The sequence below is a fragment of the Drosophila nasuta genome, chromosome X (genome assembly GCF_023558535.2).
Source record: "Drosophila nasuta strain 15112-1781.00 chromosome X, ASM2355853v1, whole genome shotgun sequence".
In the NCBI taxonomy this organism is placed as follows: Eukaryota; Metazoa; Arthropoda; class Insecta; order Diptera; family Drosophilidae; genus Drosophila; species Drosophila nasuta.
In genome coordinates this window covers 23,155,544-23,172,910 of record NC_083459.1, presented here as the reverse complement: position 1 = coordinate 23,172,910, position 17,367 = coordinate 23,155,544, and the positions used below count along the sequence as shown (strand labels likewise).

General features: G+C 36.5%; 1 long non-coding RNA gene across 1 annotated transcript in view; it reads right to left on the bottom strand.

Annotated features, from left to right (window-relative positions):
• LOC132796452 (uncharacterized) overlaps positions 1-17,367 on the bottom strand; it is a 100,072-nt gene that overhangs the window by 74,526 nt on the left and 8,179 nt on the right. The window contains exons 2-3 of the long non-coding RNA XR_009633555.1: positions 6,613-6,690; positions 6,476-6,543 (exon numbers count right to left, since the gene is read on the bottom strand). This is a non-coding gene — a long non-coding RNA (uncharacterized LOC132796452). The remainder of the gene's footprint in view (positions 1-6,475; positions 6,544-6,612; positions 6,691-17,367) is intronic.

Here is a 17,367-nt window from a genome sequence, read left to right as displayed (position 1 = left end):
CCGCAAAATTGATGAGGCAGTTGGTTGGTTGGTGCGGCTTCTTCTTGGGCTGGCAATAAACATTTAAAAGCGTCAACATGACAAAGGATAATGGCAAGCAACAGCACACAAAAAAAAAGGGACAAGTAAATCGAAAAGGGAGCAAAGTCAATGAGCCATGATGAGAGCAAATCGATTGTTCAACTGCAGAACCACAAAAAAAACCATGAAGAAGCTGTAAGCGGGCATGCAAGACTTGCTAGTTACCCTAGAGAACAGAGAGTAGAATTAGATAAAGAAACAAACTAACTAATGTGGCTAGTTGCACTCTTAAATCAATTTCAATAGGTGAGATGAAGGCAGCTTAGAGCAGGAGAAGGAGAAGTGAAGTCAAGTCGCGTGTCCTGTGGCAGGACCTGCAACAACAACAGCAACAACAACAGCAGCCGCAGCAGCCAAAGTCGAGGCAGCCATCCATCAAAAGCGTTTGGCGCCCGAAGCGTTAATCGTTGTCAAAACCTGATAAAGACTGATTGAGTGCTTAATGGCATTCTCGTTGTCGTTGCGAAGAGCGCAGGAGAGGGAAATAGAAAGAGACAGAGACAGAGATAGAGATTGAGAGACTGTTGTAGGAAGGGAGAAAGGCAGCGCGCATATGATAATCAAGTTGGGCCCAAGAGCAAGAACACGTAAGCTAAGCTAATGTCCAGGGCCCGACTTTGTAATACCTTCAGTGTAAGGGACATAGTTGGTATATCGATATACTGCCACATTCAAAAGATACCACATAAAGGGGCTCACTTCAATAATACAAAATTATTATTATTATATAAATAATTGTAACATTATCCTATAGAGGATATATAAATATATAATCAACGAAATTTAGTTAATGTTGTGGTCCAAAATATACCAAATTAATATACCGAAAAAATAATAAAATATACAAAAACGTCATATTTTCGTCATATACTACTGCATTCAAATATATCTATATGGTAAATAGAGTACAAAATATACCAAAGTAGCCCCTTTTAAGCCATACCAAAATAATACTGAAATATACCATAATACCGAAAAAATAATAAAATATACAAAAACGTCATATTTGGTATATACTACTGTATTCAAATATATCTCTATGGTATATAGAGTACAAAATATACCAAAGTAGCCCCTTTTAAGTCATACCAAAATAACACTGAAATATACCATATATACATACCAAATTAATACTGAATTATACCATAATTCATAATTGATATATCGATATACTACTAAATTCAAAATATACTATAGAGTACAAAATATACCAAAAGTCACATTTCGCATATGGACAAATAATTATAAAAATATACCATATACTATATATCAAATGAATACTAAAATATATCATAGAGTATAAAATATACCAGAGCCATATAATATTATCAAATTGCAATTTTGTGAATCAGAAGCACTGTTGTTATTATTTTATATTTGGCTTTATTCTATATTTTTTATTAATCTTTATTCTACATATGTGTTCTATTATACTCTTTTTTTTTATTTGAAATGAATCTTTGTGCTATATTTTCTATTCTATGTTATATGTATATTCGAGAACTATAGAAAGAATTATGCTTTTATGATTCGCGTTTCCCACTCACTCGTTATACCCTTCAAACTTGCTGAGTATCGAGTGGACATCGAGAACACAAATATAAATAGAAAGCGCGCAGCATGTTTTGCTATGCCATCGATAGACTTGCCAAAGTTATCGATGATAGATCCGCCCCTCCCCCTGTTCCCTCCTCCACCCTCCCAGCCAAAAAGTGCGCGTTCTGATGAAGATTGAACGCTTTGGCGGCTGTTTTGAGTTGTGATTTAGTTAGGCAAAGGCAAAAGTAAAACTCAGCTTTGCGTCTTTAAAGCGGAAAACATTTTGTGTTTTGTCAGTTGGCCAGCGGCTAGTGAGAGAGAGGGAGAGGGAGAGAGAGAGAGAGAAGTTAAGTTGTATGTCGAGTTGTGCTTTGTTTTTGGCTTTTCAATTGCAGCAACTGAAATTATTTGCATATGTGTGATAAGAGTGTTGCATGTGTGTGTGTGTGTATGTGTGTGTGTGTGTGTTGTGCTGTGTCTGCCTTAAGCGGCTGCAAGTGAAGTGCACCAAGTACTTGCCACTTGCCACCACATCGGAGATGCCAAAATTGCGCTTTGTGTAAAAAAAAATGTGGCAAAAATGTTCCAGACAGACACACACACACTCACACATACATGCACACATATGATAAACACATTTGTGTATAAAAATAGTTTCAACTTTAAGTTGCAAGTCACAACAAGCTCCTACTCAAGCTTTTCCTCTTAAACACAATCACTGATTTATTCAGCAGCTGGGAAACGAAGAAGTCAGCAGCTGACTAAGCAGCTGACGCGGAATGTGAAACGTCAGAGACGTCACCGTTTTATATAATATATAATATATACTATAGTAGTCCTAATTTTTCTATCTTTTCATTTCAGTTTATTGTTATTTCTATTTAACGATTCGTTCTTTTTTTTCAAGCCTATTTCTCCTTTCTTTTTTTAGTTCCTCTTTCCTAGTGTTTCAATCGTTTTAAATCTATCTTTTCTTTTCGTTTTATTTCTATCTCTATATTTCGCTTCTTTCTTTCTTATTTCTTCCTCCCTGCTCTACTTCTTCTTATTATAAGTTTTCAATCTATCTTCTCTTTTCGTTTTATTCCGCTCTCTACATTTCGCTATTCTTGTTCTCCCATTTTTTTTCCTTGCTTGGCTTCTTCTCATTATTCGCTAAATATTTCAAATGGATTATGAAAGTGCGCTTTCTAAATGCTATTCGATAGTTCCACCTTTTTCATACTCTATTTTCTCTGTCCCTTTCTCTTTTCTTTTTCCTGACATTCTCTTAATTATTCGTTGAACCTTTATCACTCCCTCCGCCTTCCGTTCCGCCCAAAAAAAAGTCTTTCTCTTGCATTGTTTCATTTGATTTCCGAGATTGCTGCGAAGCAATCATTTTATGGTAATCATCGATTTCAATAAACAATCCAAAATGTGCCAAGTGCATCGCTCGCCAATCGTTCTCTCTTTTACCTGACACCCTCCCCCCTAGCCATCACTCTGTCTCTTAGGGAGAGAGAGGGAGAGGAGAGGGAGACAATGAGTGGCTGCAACTTTGGCATTTTAAAGTCAAGTCTCGAGGCTGTTCTTTGTCCCTCTCTCGCTCTTACATCCTTCTTCCCTCTCTTCACATATCTCGCTTTTCCTCTTCTTCTTGTTCTCATTTTTCCTCTTCCTCATTCTCTCTCTATCTCTATCTTTCTGCCTATAGCTATCTACTCCCCTTCCCTTTCGCTCTTACATACATCTTTCCCTCTTTTCATATGGGTTCCTCTTCCTCTCCCTATATCTTCAACCGTCACCCTCCTTCTCTCCCTCTACCGTCACCCTCTACCGTCTCCCTCTACCCTCTTTCTCTTCTTCTCCCTACCTCTACTTCTACCTCTCTCTCTCTCTCTCTTCCTATACCTCTCCCTATACCTCTTCCTCTACCTATACCTCTCCTTCTATGGTCTCCCTTCCCCTCTATCTCTCTCCATCTCTTTCTCTCCCTCTCCTCCCTCTCTCCCTCCCCTACTCTCTCTCTCTCCCCCACTCTCTCCCTCTGTTTCTCCCTTTCTGCCTAGAACTGCATTTGTCTCCCTCTTTCCCCAACCTGTTTCCCGCTCTACGTTTTGTTCTGGCTTCGCATTTTTGTTGTCACTTGTCCTTCGCTTACACACACACACACAGTCGGCACAATTTATGCATGCGTGTGTGTGTGTGTGTGTGTGTTGAGTTCAGTTATAGCTGCAATCATAGATTTCAAGCCTCGAACAATTCACGTCAACTGCAGCTTCGAATTCGGTTTTGCAATTGGGCGATTGCTCCAAGTGACCAAAGGGGGGTTAAGAGAGAGACTGGGCCATCGGAGGGTTAAAGGGGGGCGAGGGGGAACAAGAGGGAACACAAGGTGTTGGCATTTGTACGCTTCGCAATCAGAAACTCCGCATTTCCCTCTTGTCAGCTTTCGGCTTTGGAGTCAACTTCCAGCTGCCGCAGTTGTTGTTGTTGTTAAGAGAGAAAGGGAGAGAGAGGACGAGTGAGGGAGAGGGAGAGGGAGGGAGGGATGCCAGTTTAGTTGGCGTAGGTAAATACATCATTAAACATGTAAGGTCCAAATGCATTGTCAACAGTTGTTGCTGCAGCTCTCAAACTGCAGTTGCACCACAATGCAACAGAGCGAGAGGGAGAGAGAGGGAAAGAGAGAGACAGAGATAGAAGGGTAATAGGAAGAGAGGTAAAGAGAAGGGGAATAGCTGAAGCTATGCTTCGACTACGTGCTCAAGAGTGTTGTGCATTGCCTCTGAATCTGACTCTCTTCTCCTTTCCTCTCCCTCTCCTCTTCCTCTCTCTCTCTCTCTCAGTCTCTATTCCACTCTGCAGCTGCAATTGACGTGCCAGCTGTGTACGTGTGTTTTTGGGGCCAAGACAAATGCATATTTGTGAGTTAACATGCGTATTTGCAATGCCACAACGACATCATCATCATCATCATCTGATTGCCATTGCTTTGCCCATAATCATCATTATCATCATTATTATCATCAATTTCCTTTCGACTTTGCTCATTATCAAATACACAACTCAATAACAGCGACTGCAATTGTGACTCGATTAATCAAACAATTGGGAAGTCTACTTGCAGTTATTGTTAAAGTGAAAGAAAGTCAAGAGCTCAGTGATATACAACTTTCTGCTGCATAGTAGAGGCAGACTTATTACTGAGTACAATCATGGGGACAAAAGCTAAGTGCCATAAAACTTTCTGTTGCAAAGTAGGGGCTTTTAGTATAAACACAACTCTGTTATACGACCCCTTATATGGAGATTGTTGACAAAAGCTTAGTGCCACAAGAGTTCAGTGCTATAAAACTTCATGCCGTACAGTAGAAGAGGTTTGACATGGAATACCCGATAAAATCATGTGGACAAAAACTAAATGCCAGTAGCTAGTATAGGCCTCAAATAGTAACCAAACTCTAATATACGATAGCTTACATAGAAGTCGAACTTAGTGGTCGATGAAATCATCCGGAAAAAATTGAAAAACCTTTCTGTATGGAGATTGCTGACAAAAGCTACGGGCCATTAAACTTTCGGCGCTACAGTAGAAACTTGGCATAGAAAACCCCAACTTAGTATTGGATAAAATCTTGCGAACAAAAGCTAAGTGCCTTGAAATTTTGTTTGTTGCTTCTCATACAAAATCCTGACTTAGTAGGCGATGAAATCCTATTAATTATATTGCAAAGCAGCCTCAGGGGATTCAACATTTTGGGCTGTAAACTCTCGTCAATTAGTCGGAGTGAATATATATTACTTTTAGCATATATAAAACTGAGCAAAAGCTTTGACAAACAAATGTGAACGATAATCAAACTAACAACGCTTGTGACAAATATTCTATACAAAAGCAAAAGATTTGAATATTAACTGAATACTAAATATAAAATACTACAAATAGTATTTAGTAAAATACTAAATACTTAATACAACTTCTAATCCAACGTTAAATTGAGCTTTTTAACGCTTACAACATACAAAGCAGCTTAAGCAAAAATACATAAAATTAAGCTTAGCGAGTGGCTAAAAAAAACTTCTGAGCTGAGTTCTGAGTTCTGAGAAGACGCACAGCTGAACCTCAATTAGTACTCACACTTTAAGCTGATGTTGTTGTTGCTGACAAAAAGGAATGTGAAGTACATGTAAATGCAAAGAGAAGGCCAAAAAGGACAAAACAGTTAACAGGATTCTCGCATTGCGCATTGCACCTAAATAGGCCTTTTGGGTTAAGCCATTAACAGCTCTGTCTCTCTCTCTCTCTCTCTCTCTGTCTCCCTCTCTTCTCTCTCTTTCTGTAACAGTTCAGGTGAAAATCTCGGCTCTCCGGATGTGGTTTTCATTTATAACGGAAATTAAAAAAATGTCAACGCCGCCAGCAAAAGCAACAACAACAACAAAGAGAACGAAATAAAGAGAGAGAAACGAACGAAATGAAATGAAAGGAGTGAGGAAGGGATTAACCAGCTTACCACCTCCAACCCCCTCTCAACTCCCTCCCCTCCTCTTCAATCTCCACTCGCTTTTCATTTTTGGTTTAGTTTGCAGTGTCAGCAGCAGCTTTTCAATTGGCCCAACTCCCTCTCTCTCTCTCTCTCTCTCTCTCTCTCTCTCTCTCTCTCTTTCTCTCTCTCTCTCACTCTGTCTGCAACACTTTCACAGTTTTTTCATTTGATTTGTAACTCATGCCTCGCACCATTTCATCAATTGCCCAGATATTGATTTTGTTTCTTTTTTGTCTTCCCCAATATCAACTGCATTTCATTCGGAATTCCTAATTCTCACTTTTCATTTTGCATTCAATTTCAAAATTATAATTAAAGCTCACCTGTTGCCAGCGTAGCAGGCAGCTTTTGTCTTTCATAGCAAGCAGCTTTATGTTAGTATTGAAGTTGGCTGAAGGAGAAAAGAAAAACAGAATCAACTTAATAAATTTATTATGAATAAATATCAGAATAATATCACCTTTTCGCTTTAACTTGGTGCGTAGCAAGCAGCTTTTGTGTTTAATAGCAATCAGCTTTGTTTTAGTATTAAAGCTAGCTGCAAAATAAATGAATAACAGTATGAAAATAATAATTGTAAAGAAAATGTGAACTATGAATATTCTTATATATAACTACTTGTATGTATATTATTCTTATATATATTATATAATATATTATTCTAAATCTAATAAAATAACTGAAATTTTGTAATCCGTCAAATTTCCTATAAAGTTTGTATCAAGATTTGGGTGTTTTCGTCCATAGCTCAGTTAATCAAGCTGTTACGAACCATTTTTCATTGCAGTCTAAAGGAGGAGGTCCTGGGTTCAAAAATTGCACGAATCAATTGAGTGATTAGCTCTATTAAATTGTAAAATAATTAATAAATAGTATAAGAAAAGTATAAAATATAAAGTAATTATCATCAAATTTTGGTTTTGTTTTACTCTACTTCTTCCTCTTATTAATAAGAAATGTTCTAACATTAAGATGTTCAGGTTCTTGATCCACTTTTTAGATCAACATTCTTAGTATTAAGACCAATATCTTTAATTTTTTTTAAGCTCTTGTCCTGGGAGCTCAATTTTTAAAACTTCTTTCCCATGTGATTGTATTTTAACGAAGTCTTATATATCATTTTTGTTAATTTTAATAAACACATTAAGATTATTGGCTCCATAACTGACTTGCAGTCATTATTAATTCCCGCTATTCCTACTTTTGAGTAGCTTTCAATACTCTACTCTACTCAAACTTTTAACTTAATCTATCACTAAAATATATGTTTTCTTAAACATATTTTCTGACTACTTCCGTGTTGTCGCAAGCTCTGTTGATACAGTTACATGCAAGAATAGAGTGAGAAGCGCAGAGAGAGGCGCAAAGAAGGAGTAAGAAGAAGTGAGAAGGGGGGGAGGACAGGTGAGAAGTAAACCAAGTGCGACGGAAGCAATAAGTGCGCTGATTGATATTGTCAATGATGAAGCATGAATACAAATACGAATATGAATACGAGTGCATGAATACGCTGAGTGAGTGTGAGTGTGTGTGTGTGAGTACAAATTGTGCGGGTAACTGAGCAATTGAAGTTGTTGTAGCTTCTTTTGTGGCATCTTTTGTGGGAGAGAGAGAGAGAGAGAGAGAGAGAGACAGGTTCTTAGCCGAGAGCATTTGTCTTCAAAGTGTATTTATGGCGAGCACACTTCATCGGAATAATGCTCATCGTCATCATCATCATCACCATCATCATTATTATCAGTCGCTATCATTCACATCATTCGCCATCATTCACACTCAATGACACCTCGAAGAGACGGAGACAAAGACTGAGAACTAGAGGGAGACAAAACGTGGCGTCGGCTGGTGACACGTTATTGCATTTCATTCTTTTTATACCCGCTACCCATAGGGTAGAAGGGTATTATAACTTTGTGCCGTCAGGAAATGTATGTAACAGGTAGAAGGATGCATCTCCGACCCTATAAATTATATATATTCTTGATCAGCGTCAACAGCCGAGACGATCAAGCCATGTCCGTCTGTCCGTCTGTGTGTCTGTCCGTCTGTCCGTATGAACACCTAGATCTCAGAGACTATAAGAGATAGAGCTATAATTTTCGACAGCATTTATTATGTTATTTTTGCACGCAGATCGTGTTTGTTTCCAATTTTTGCCACGCCCACTTCCGCTCCCGCAAATCAACAAAAATCGAATTACAAGTGGAATTTTGAAGCTGCGAGTTTTGGTGTATACAATAATAACAGTAGTAATTATGATAAAAATTGTGGAAGTTATTAAAGAAATACTTTTTGGCAAAAAAAGACAATCTGGTATATTATGCCGTCTATGGTATTTTTTTAATGTATTAATATACCAAATATACCATTTTACATAATTTTAGTATTTGTGTAGCATTTTTGTTGGTATATTTTGAGAATAATACTGCAATATTTAGCTTTATTCAAAATGGGTAGCGGGTATCTCACAGTCGAGCACTCGCGATTTTAGCTTTCTTACTTGTTCTTCTTGTTGTTGTTATTATTACTCTTACACATACACACACACACACACACACATACACTCTTGCTTGGAGTCTGTCTGAGCTTTACAACTTCAATCAAATTCAATTGAGTTCAATTCAATTGTAACGTATTGTATTTTTATTGAGGCGTAAAAAAAGCAAGAAAAGCAACGCTGCCAAGGTGTGTCTTTCTCTCTCTTTCTCTCTGCCTTCCCCACTTATCCCTGTCTCTTTCACTCGCTCACAGATTTAACAAGTGCGACATAATGGCGCTGACAACGCGGGGTTCAACGATGGAAAGGAGATGGGGAAGGAAAAAGAGAAGAACATGGGGATTGAAGCGTGCAAATGTCGCAATCACTGACACGCAGCATACGCGCCACGCATGAAACTGAGCAGCAGCCTCCAAAAAGAGGGCGTGGCATCAGCACACACACACACACACAGAGACAAGGCATTCAGCATTTGCGCGTCTTGGCGACGCGACTTTTATGACTTCAATTCAATTTGTTTACGAGCCCAAAGGGCTGACAGCCGCTGCCTCAGAGACGAGGGCAGTCACAGCAGTTGCAAGTGTTATACAGTATAACACTTTGGTATAAAAACTTTTAAATTTGATTGTGATTACAACTGTTCTACACATTTATGTACTATATATACAACTGCTATACACAGTTGTCTCTAAATTGGTTGCAAGTGTTATACAGTATAACACTTTCGCATTCTTTAAAGATAAAAACATGAAATACTTTTATATTTGAATACATTGTACATAAAACTCTTCTAAACAGCTATCAGCTAAATATGCAACTGTTATACAGAGAAAAAAAAAACGGTGCAAGTGTTATACAGAATAACTTTTTGGAAAACTTTCAAGACGAAAAACAAAAGAAAGTTTTGAATTTAACTAAATTGTAAATATAACTGTTCTGTACTGCTATCCGCTAAATATTGAACTGTTATACACCGTGACAAACAGTTCAATGTCTACAGCACACTTACTTTAACAAAAAACACATAGCTTAGCATTTGAATACATGGAAAATACAGCAAGCTGCGAAATATACAACTGTTATACCCAGTATAACACATACTTTATACTTTCAAGTCAAGCTATACATTTTATGTAGAATATATTTCCTGCCTTTTTAAGTATTCATATTCATATAAATATAAATATACAACTGTTATACCCAGTATAACACATACTTTATACTTTCAAGTCAAGCTATACATTCTATGTTGAATATATTTCCTGCCTTTTTAAGTATTCATATTCATATAAATATAAATATACAACTGTTATACCCAGTATAACACATACTTTATACTTTCAAGTCAAGCTATACATTCTATGTAGAATATATTTCCTGCCTTTTTAAGTATTCATATTCATATAAATATAAATATAAATATACAACTGTTATACCCAGTATAACACATACTTTATACTTTCAAGTCAAGCTATACATTCTATGTAGAATATATTTCCTGCCTTTTTAAGTATTCATATTCATATAAATATAAATATACAACTGTTATACCAAGTATAACACATACTTTATACTTTCAAGTCAAGCTATACATTCTATGTAGAATATATTTCCTGCCTTTTTAAGTATTCATATTCATATAAATATAAATATACAACTGTTATACCCAGTATAACACATACTTTATACTTTCAAGTCAAGCTATACATTCTATGTGGAACATAATTCCTCCCTTTTTAAGTATTCATATTCATATGTATTCCAAAATTTAAATAAACTTAAGAGTAACAAAAAAATGGCCCCCACTAGAATCCTTGACAGCTAAATATTAGCCAAATATCTCAAGAAAACATTTGGATCTATTTCTAATGTGTTTATTTTGGAATTTAATGCAATGCAACGATTTGTGTGTGTAAGTTCATATTTTTAAATTGGCAACGAACTTCCACCAAACATATTTAAAGAATAATTACAAAGAAGAGAAAAAAAAAGCGTGACACTGCTTCAGAGTTTTGCAGTACTTTATTTAAGAGCATGGCAATGCTTTAATGCACCGTACAACCCGTGTGTGTGTGTGAGAGTGTGTGCGTGTGTGTTTGTCGCGGCGCACAAAAGTATGCTACAGCATAGAGAGGCAAAAACACACACATATTCAAAGCGCCGCACAAAAGTATGCTGTGCTAAATAAGTAACTCAACAACAGGCAGCAGCCAGCAACAACAACAACAACAACAAGAGGAAGAACAACAACAACAAAGAGAGCAAGAAGAACAACAACAAGGTCACAGGAGCAGGTGATGAGCGTAAAATTTATGCAGCGACATGTTAGCAGAGAGGCAGCACGAAACTTGCCTGTGGCCCAAGGGGGACGGGTGGGGTGGGGAGGGGGAGAGAGCAGCGAAGTGAAGGCAAGCGAAAGAGCTTTTCAGCTTTTTTTTCACTTCTTTTTTTTTTTGGTATTATTGTCACGCGTCACGTCTGGCGGGAGATTTTAAAGAGCGAAAGAGCGGTGGAGGGGGAAGGAGAGGGGAGGGGGGTTTTTAAAGTCGCGGCACACTAATTAAGCCGCCAGGTGGCGCCATTGTGCTGATAAATTAGCGCCAATTTACAGTATAACAAGTGCCAACACAACTTTCACCCGGCCGAGCACTTTCTCCCTCCTCCTTCCTCTCTCTCTCTCTCTCCCTCCTCCGCCTTCTGTGGCTTTTGCTGTGTGCAGTGCAGCCAATTAAATTTCATGGATAAACATGAGGTTCAAGGCGCCAACAGGCAAGAATGGCAAGAAGAAGCAAAAGCAAGCAAAAGTTGCGAGGTGAGATGACTTTGGATTTGTGGCCAAGAGGCAACGTTGCCCGATTTTGCTTTTGCTGCTTTGCTGCTGGCATTTTCAAGTTTTGTTCAAATTGAATTTCCAGCAATTTGGCGCGCCCGTTGCAAGGCAACAACAACAACAACAGCAACAAGGAGCGCGAATTAAGCCAAAGCCAAAGCAAGAGCAAGTAAATCAAGTGGAGCTGCGGTCAGCTAGGCAACAATGGGTTAAAGCGAAAGCTACTATAACAAACATATAGTACATACATATATCTGATACGCTTGGCGCATAAATTTGAGCTAAGCAATAATTTGAAACAGTTAATGAGAAGTAAGACGGACTTAAGCAGCAGCATTCATTTAAGTTAAATACGTAGTAAAATTCATATGTTATCATTGATTTCAAAATATACCAAATAATATACCGCAAAAGTACTAACAAGTAAGAATGCTACAGTAGAATGTGCTCGACTGTGAGATACCCGCTACTCATATGGAATATACCAAATTGATATACCGAAAAAATACTAAAAATATACCATATGCTATTTATGGTATATATAGTAGATATAGTACTATTCAAAATATATCAAAGATTGCAAAATACATAAAAATACTTAAAATATACCAAACACTAAAAGTACTAACAAGTAAGAAACCTACTGTACAATGTGCTCGACTGTGATATACCCGATACTTATTTGGAATATACTAATATAATAAACCAAAAAAATACTATAAACAATAGACCACAGACAATTTATGGTATATTGACATAGCACCATTCAAAATATACCATAGAGTGCGAAATTCATAAAAATACTTCAAATATATCAATAATAATACTTATATTTTCATGAAAAACTAAACTCACCCGTTATAAAGAAACGCTTCCAATACAATTGGAGATCCTCGAGTAACGTAGCAGTTGGCTTTTATACGGCATGGCAGACAACTTTTACTGTATATAGCAGTCAGCTTTTGCTGTCAAAGGAAAGACGTGTTATTTAGCGTAACATAGCAGTCAGCTAATGTCAACAGAAAATACAAAATCAGATTTTGTGCCGCTAGAGCACACTACAGTAAAGAGAATAGAACAAAGATCCTCAAGTAAGGTGGCAGCTAGCTTTTGTGTGACTCATCATAGTAATTAGCTTTTGTCAATGGGGAATACATGTCTTGTAAGACATGGCAGTCAGCTTTCTTGACGCTACAACAGATGTCGAATAGAATAGAGATGCACGAGTAATGTAGCAGCTAGCTGTTGTGTGACAAGCAGTCAGTTTATTCCGCAGACTTCTAGGTGACATAGCAGTCAGCTTTTGCCAATAGGAGGTATATGTAGTTTATTTGACATAGCAGTAAGATTTTGTGTGTAGAATACATGTTGTTTTGCGTGACATAGCAGTCAGCTGTTATATTGCGAGAGCAGGCTGCAATAAACGAATAGAAATAAAAATGTTAAATGATGAAACATAAAAATAGCAGCACAGAAAAAATGCTAAAAGCAGTTAGCAACATTTGAGCAAAATTGCAAAATAAACAGCACAACTAAATCAAGCCAAAGATGACGCTCGCTTCTTCCTCTCTCTCTCTCACTCTTTCTCTCTATCTCTCTCCATGTCTTTCTCTATCTCTCTCTCTCTCTCGTCTCTCAACCTCAGCTAAACCTTCTCCCATTCCCTTTCTCTCAATCTGTAATTTCAACTCCATCTTAAGCGGCAATCGCGTTTTTCCACAACTTTTTCAGACGTAATAAAAACGCTCAACTTTTCTCCCTCACCTCGCTCTCTCTCTCTCTCACTCTCTTTGCTTATCTCACTCACTCATAGACACACTTTTGTTGCACGATTTTGTGTAGTTTTTTCTTCAGGATTTTAACTCCTTTTTTGCTCGCTATACTCTGCCATTGAAGGTCGCTCAATTGTCTGGGAAGCGTTTGCAGATATCAAGTATACGCAGCGTATTTGAGCTTCGCTCAATAATTATTTCACATCCACTTATTCTTTTTGTTTTTTTCGTTCGTTGGGCACTCGCCTCGTTTCATTTTCGCAATTTTCATTTGCCGTCGTTGCAGTTTTGGTAGTTGGCGCAATTTTCCGCGTTTTCATCGTTTTAATCGATGTTGGTCAAAGTTGTCGGCTGAGTGAGAGAGAGAGAGAGAGAGAGAGAGAGAGAGATGAGGCTGGTGGCATCGACAAGGACTAAAAATCTTTGTAACCATAATTAAAAGTTGTTGTTCTCCCTTTTCCAACTCCCGTTGCCATTGCGCCACTTGTGGCGCAAACAATAATTAATTTAAATTGAAACATTTTAGCGCTCTTTTCTCACTCATTCTCCCTCTCGGTCTCGGTCTCTCTCACTTTCTCTTCCTCTACATTTCACTCGAGTGTTGTAGTTTTTTCTCTCCTCTTTTTCCTTAAGTTTTAATAGCTGTTTTTGCCACAAGCAACCACGCCCATGCCGCCCACTTTTGGCGTGACTTTTATGGCGTCTCTGTACATATCAATTGTCTCTGTCAAGATTTATCGATATGCGCTTATCGATAAATCTAAATGATAAATCTATGCGACTTGGTAAACTTTGGCTTGCTTCACTCGATAGCTTAATAATCTGTTATCGATCTGTCTATCGATTTAAGCATTAGTTAATAGAATTTCCCATAGTTTCGACTCTCTAAAGCGTTCTTAAAAATGTAGCACATATATATTACTGCTAATTACTGCTTTAACAATTTTCAGATTCATCTATAATCGATAGAAAAATACATAATGGAGAGTAACAATTTATTAAATTGATACTAAAATATTTAATCGTTATTAACATTTGGTTCTTCTTTTATCGATAGTAAAATATTTAATCAGTAATGTCATTTTCTATTTTGTTCGATAGTAAAATACATAATCGAAAGTAAATCTTTAATCGATAGTAAAATATTAAATCGAAAATATAATTTTTGGCATCTTTAATCGATAGAAACACTTTCTACTTTTTTAGTCGATAATAAAATATTTAATCAACAGTAAAATATTTTTATTTTTTAATCGAAAGTATAATATTCCGTATATGCGATATATCAAATTCTGTTAGTCATCGAATTGCAGTTGAATAATTAGTACTCTCAGCTTTCTATTTGCTTTTGTTTGTGTGTTTGAGTTTAGAGTTGTCGTTTTGTTTAACGCTTTAATAGGTTATTCATTTCCGTTTCAGACTCGTTTTCCGTTAAATTCTCTCTTTCTCTTGCTCTCTCTCTCTCACTCACTGTCTTTGTCTCCGCTTTCATTTCGATTGTCGATTTATTTATGGCTGCGAAATGTTCAGAATGTGTTTTTTCTCTGCTCATCGAAGCGACAACTCAGCACAACAAAAATTTGGCCATTGTTTCAGTTTTTGTTCCTGCTGCTGCTGCTGCTGATGTTTGGTTTTTGCCAAGTTGTATGATATACATATTTGCAGTTATTATACTATATATACCCTGTAGACCTTGCACACTTCATGTGGGGTGGCATCAAAGACCAAAAAGGCTTGCGAACTTCTGACGAAAGCTTTGCCTTAAATTCTTAATGGATTAAACATATCTCCAAATTGACTTTGACTTTAGATCAAGTTTGAAAAGAAAATTTAATTAAAATTATATCAATTAACTATTATAAATTAAAGATTGCTTATTTTAATATTAGATTCTCTTCAGCGTTGTCAATTTAGAAAGTTTTGATTTAGGATTTTTATCAACAGACGAATAGAGTAAAGAACTTCAAGCAGCTAGCTTTTGTGTGCCATAGCAGTCAGCCTATCCTGCAAAGGGTCATAGTTGCTTTGTATGACATAGCAGTCAGCTTTTTCTAAAAGAACGTTACGTTATACTTTTGTGTGACATAGCAGTCAGATTTTGTGTCGCTAAAGCACACTGAAATATATAGAAGTGAATAGAGATCCTTAAGTCACATAGCAACTAGCTATTGTGTGATTTTATTGATTTAAGATTTTTATCCATTTGGTTTAATTTGTAGACTGTTCCATCTACTTTTTATTCTTAACGCTAGATGCAATTGTTTTAAATTGAACCTAATGCACAACAAATGAAACATTTAACATTTATTTCAAGGTTTCACTTAAGTTTTTGTACATCATTTAAGCTTCAACTATTCGTGTACTTAATCTACACAAAACTCTTTTTACAGGGAATTGCTTGGTCGAACACTCGATGTAACTGCTGTTGAAGTTTCGTCTGCTTAATTGTGATTGCATGTAACCAAAACATTTTTGTATGAATTAAGTATCTTTGCCTAATTGAATGACATTGGCAAATATGTTGTACAAAGAAAGCAAAGAGACAAACTGGAATTCGTCAACTCCAACTCCAATTTTATTCCCCAAAATAAACATTGCATTTAGTTGAACTGTGAACTGTGACATTTGACATTTTAAGGATTCAAAAAGGGATTTCAACTTAGCTAATGAGCCAAGAAAAAGATTTGTATTTGAAAACAAAGCTCTCGAAATAAGGTGACTATTAATTTAAAGCATTAAATATCTGCGGAAAGAAAAGAAAGATTACTGAAAATAAATGAAGTTTCAACAAAATGAAATAAACTTATTATTTCATTAAGTATTCCTCTTTCATTAAAGATATGAATAGTTGATATTAGTTGAAGTTAAAATTTAAGATTTCATTTACTGTGCCTTAAAATATATCTTTGGTTAATGCAATCAACATTGCCTTTTGGCGTAGCTCAATTGTTGTGGATGTTTTTAATCAAATCGAGTTGCATTTGCGTTGAGCTAATCAAACGAACCAGAGGGATTGTAAAAGCGAGCGAGCTGCAACGAGATTTGAATGTGCCACAACTTCAAAGTATTTTGAATTATCTCAAATGCTCCAATGCTGCTCTTGCTTCTGGTGCTGCTGAGTGAGCAGAGAAAATAGGAAAGCAAATCTGAAAAATTGCCAAATGTGCAAAATGAAAATACACAAAAAAAGGAAGCGGGAAAAAACATACACAGAGTGTGGAACCAAAGCGAAATGTCGCTGAATGGATGCGGCGGCGGCTGTCAAATGCCGTTGCAATTTCGCCCTCTCCGAACAAAGCAAAAGAAGCGAGCAAGAGTTCAACACTTGTCAGATACCCTGTAAAGCAACGAAAGCGTAGAATGAGAGAGCAAGAAAGGGATTTCACCAAAAACAATTGCTTCTAATATATTCAGCAAGTTGGCAGTCATAACACTTCCAAAGCTTAGAAAGTGAGTGACAGAGATTCATAATACACAATTATCTTTTTCCAGCAAGTTGGCAGACCTAAAATTGCAAAACGAAGAAAAAGGAGCCACACAGAGAGCAAGTTGGCAGTCTTGAAATTTCAAAAGTTTAGAGAGAGATTTCTACATAAACAATTGTCTTTTCCAACAAGTTGACAGTCCTAAAATTGCAAAACGAAGATAAAATGAGCCAGAGAGTTTTTTCTTCAGCAAGTTGGCAGATTCGAAAGTTCAAAAGCTCACAGTTCTAAAATTGCTTAAGTCAATTACAAAGCATAGAGAGAGAGAGAGAAGAAATTTATGCATAAACATTTGTTTTCGTTCTTCAGCAAGTTGGCAGTCCTAAATTTGTAAAGCGTAGAGAGAATAAGACACCAACATTTTTACACAAACAATTGTTTTTCTTCAGCAAGTTGACAGTTATAAAATTCAAGAATATTATAATAATATATATTATAATTTCTACTTTAAGAGCCTTCAGAACATAAAATTTAAGATTTTTAAGGAACTTTTGCTAAGAAAAGAACAAATTTATATCAAATCTTGAGGTTAGGCTGAAGAAAATGAGATGAGCTGTATTGTTTTTAATATTTATTCCATTGAAATTTAGTAATATAAAACTTGTAGTACTCAAAAATTATGTCATATAGA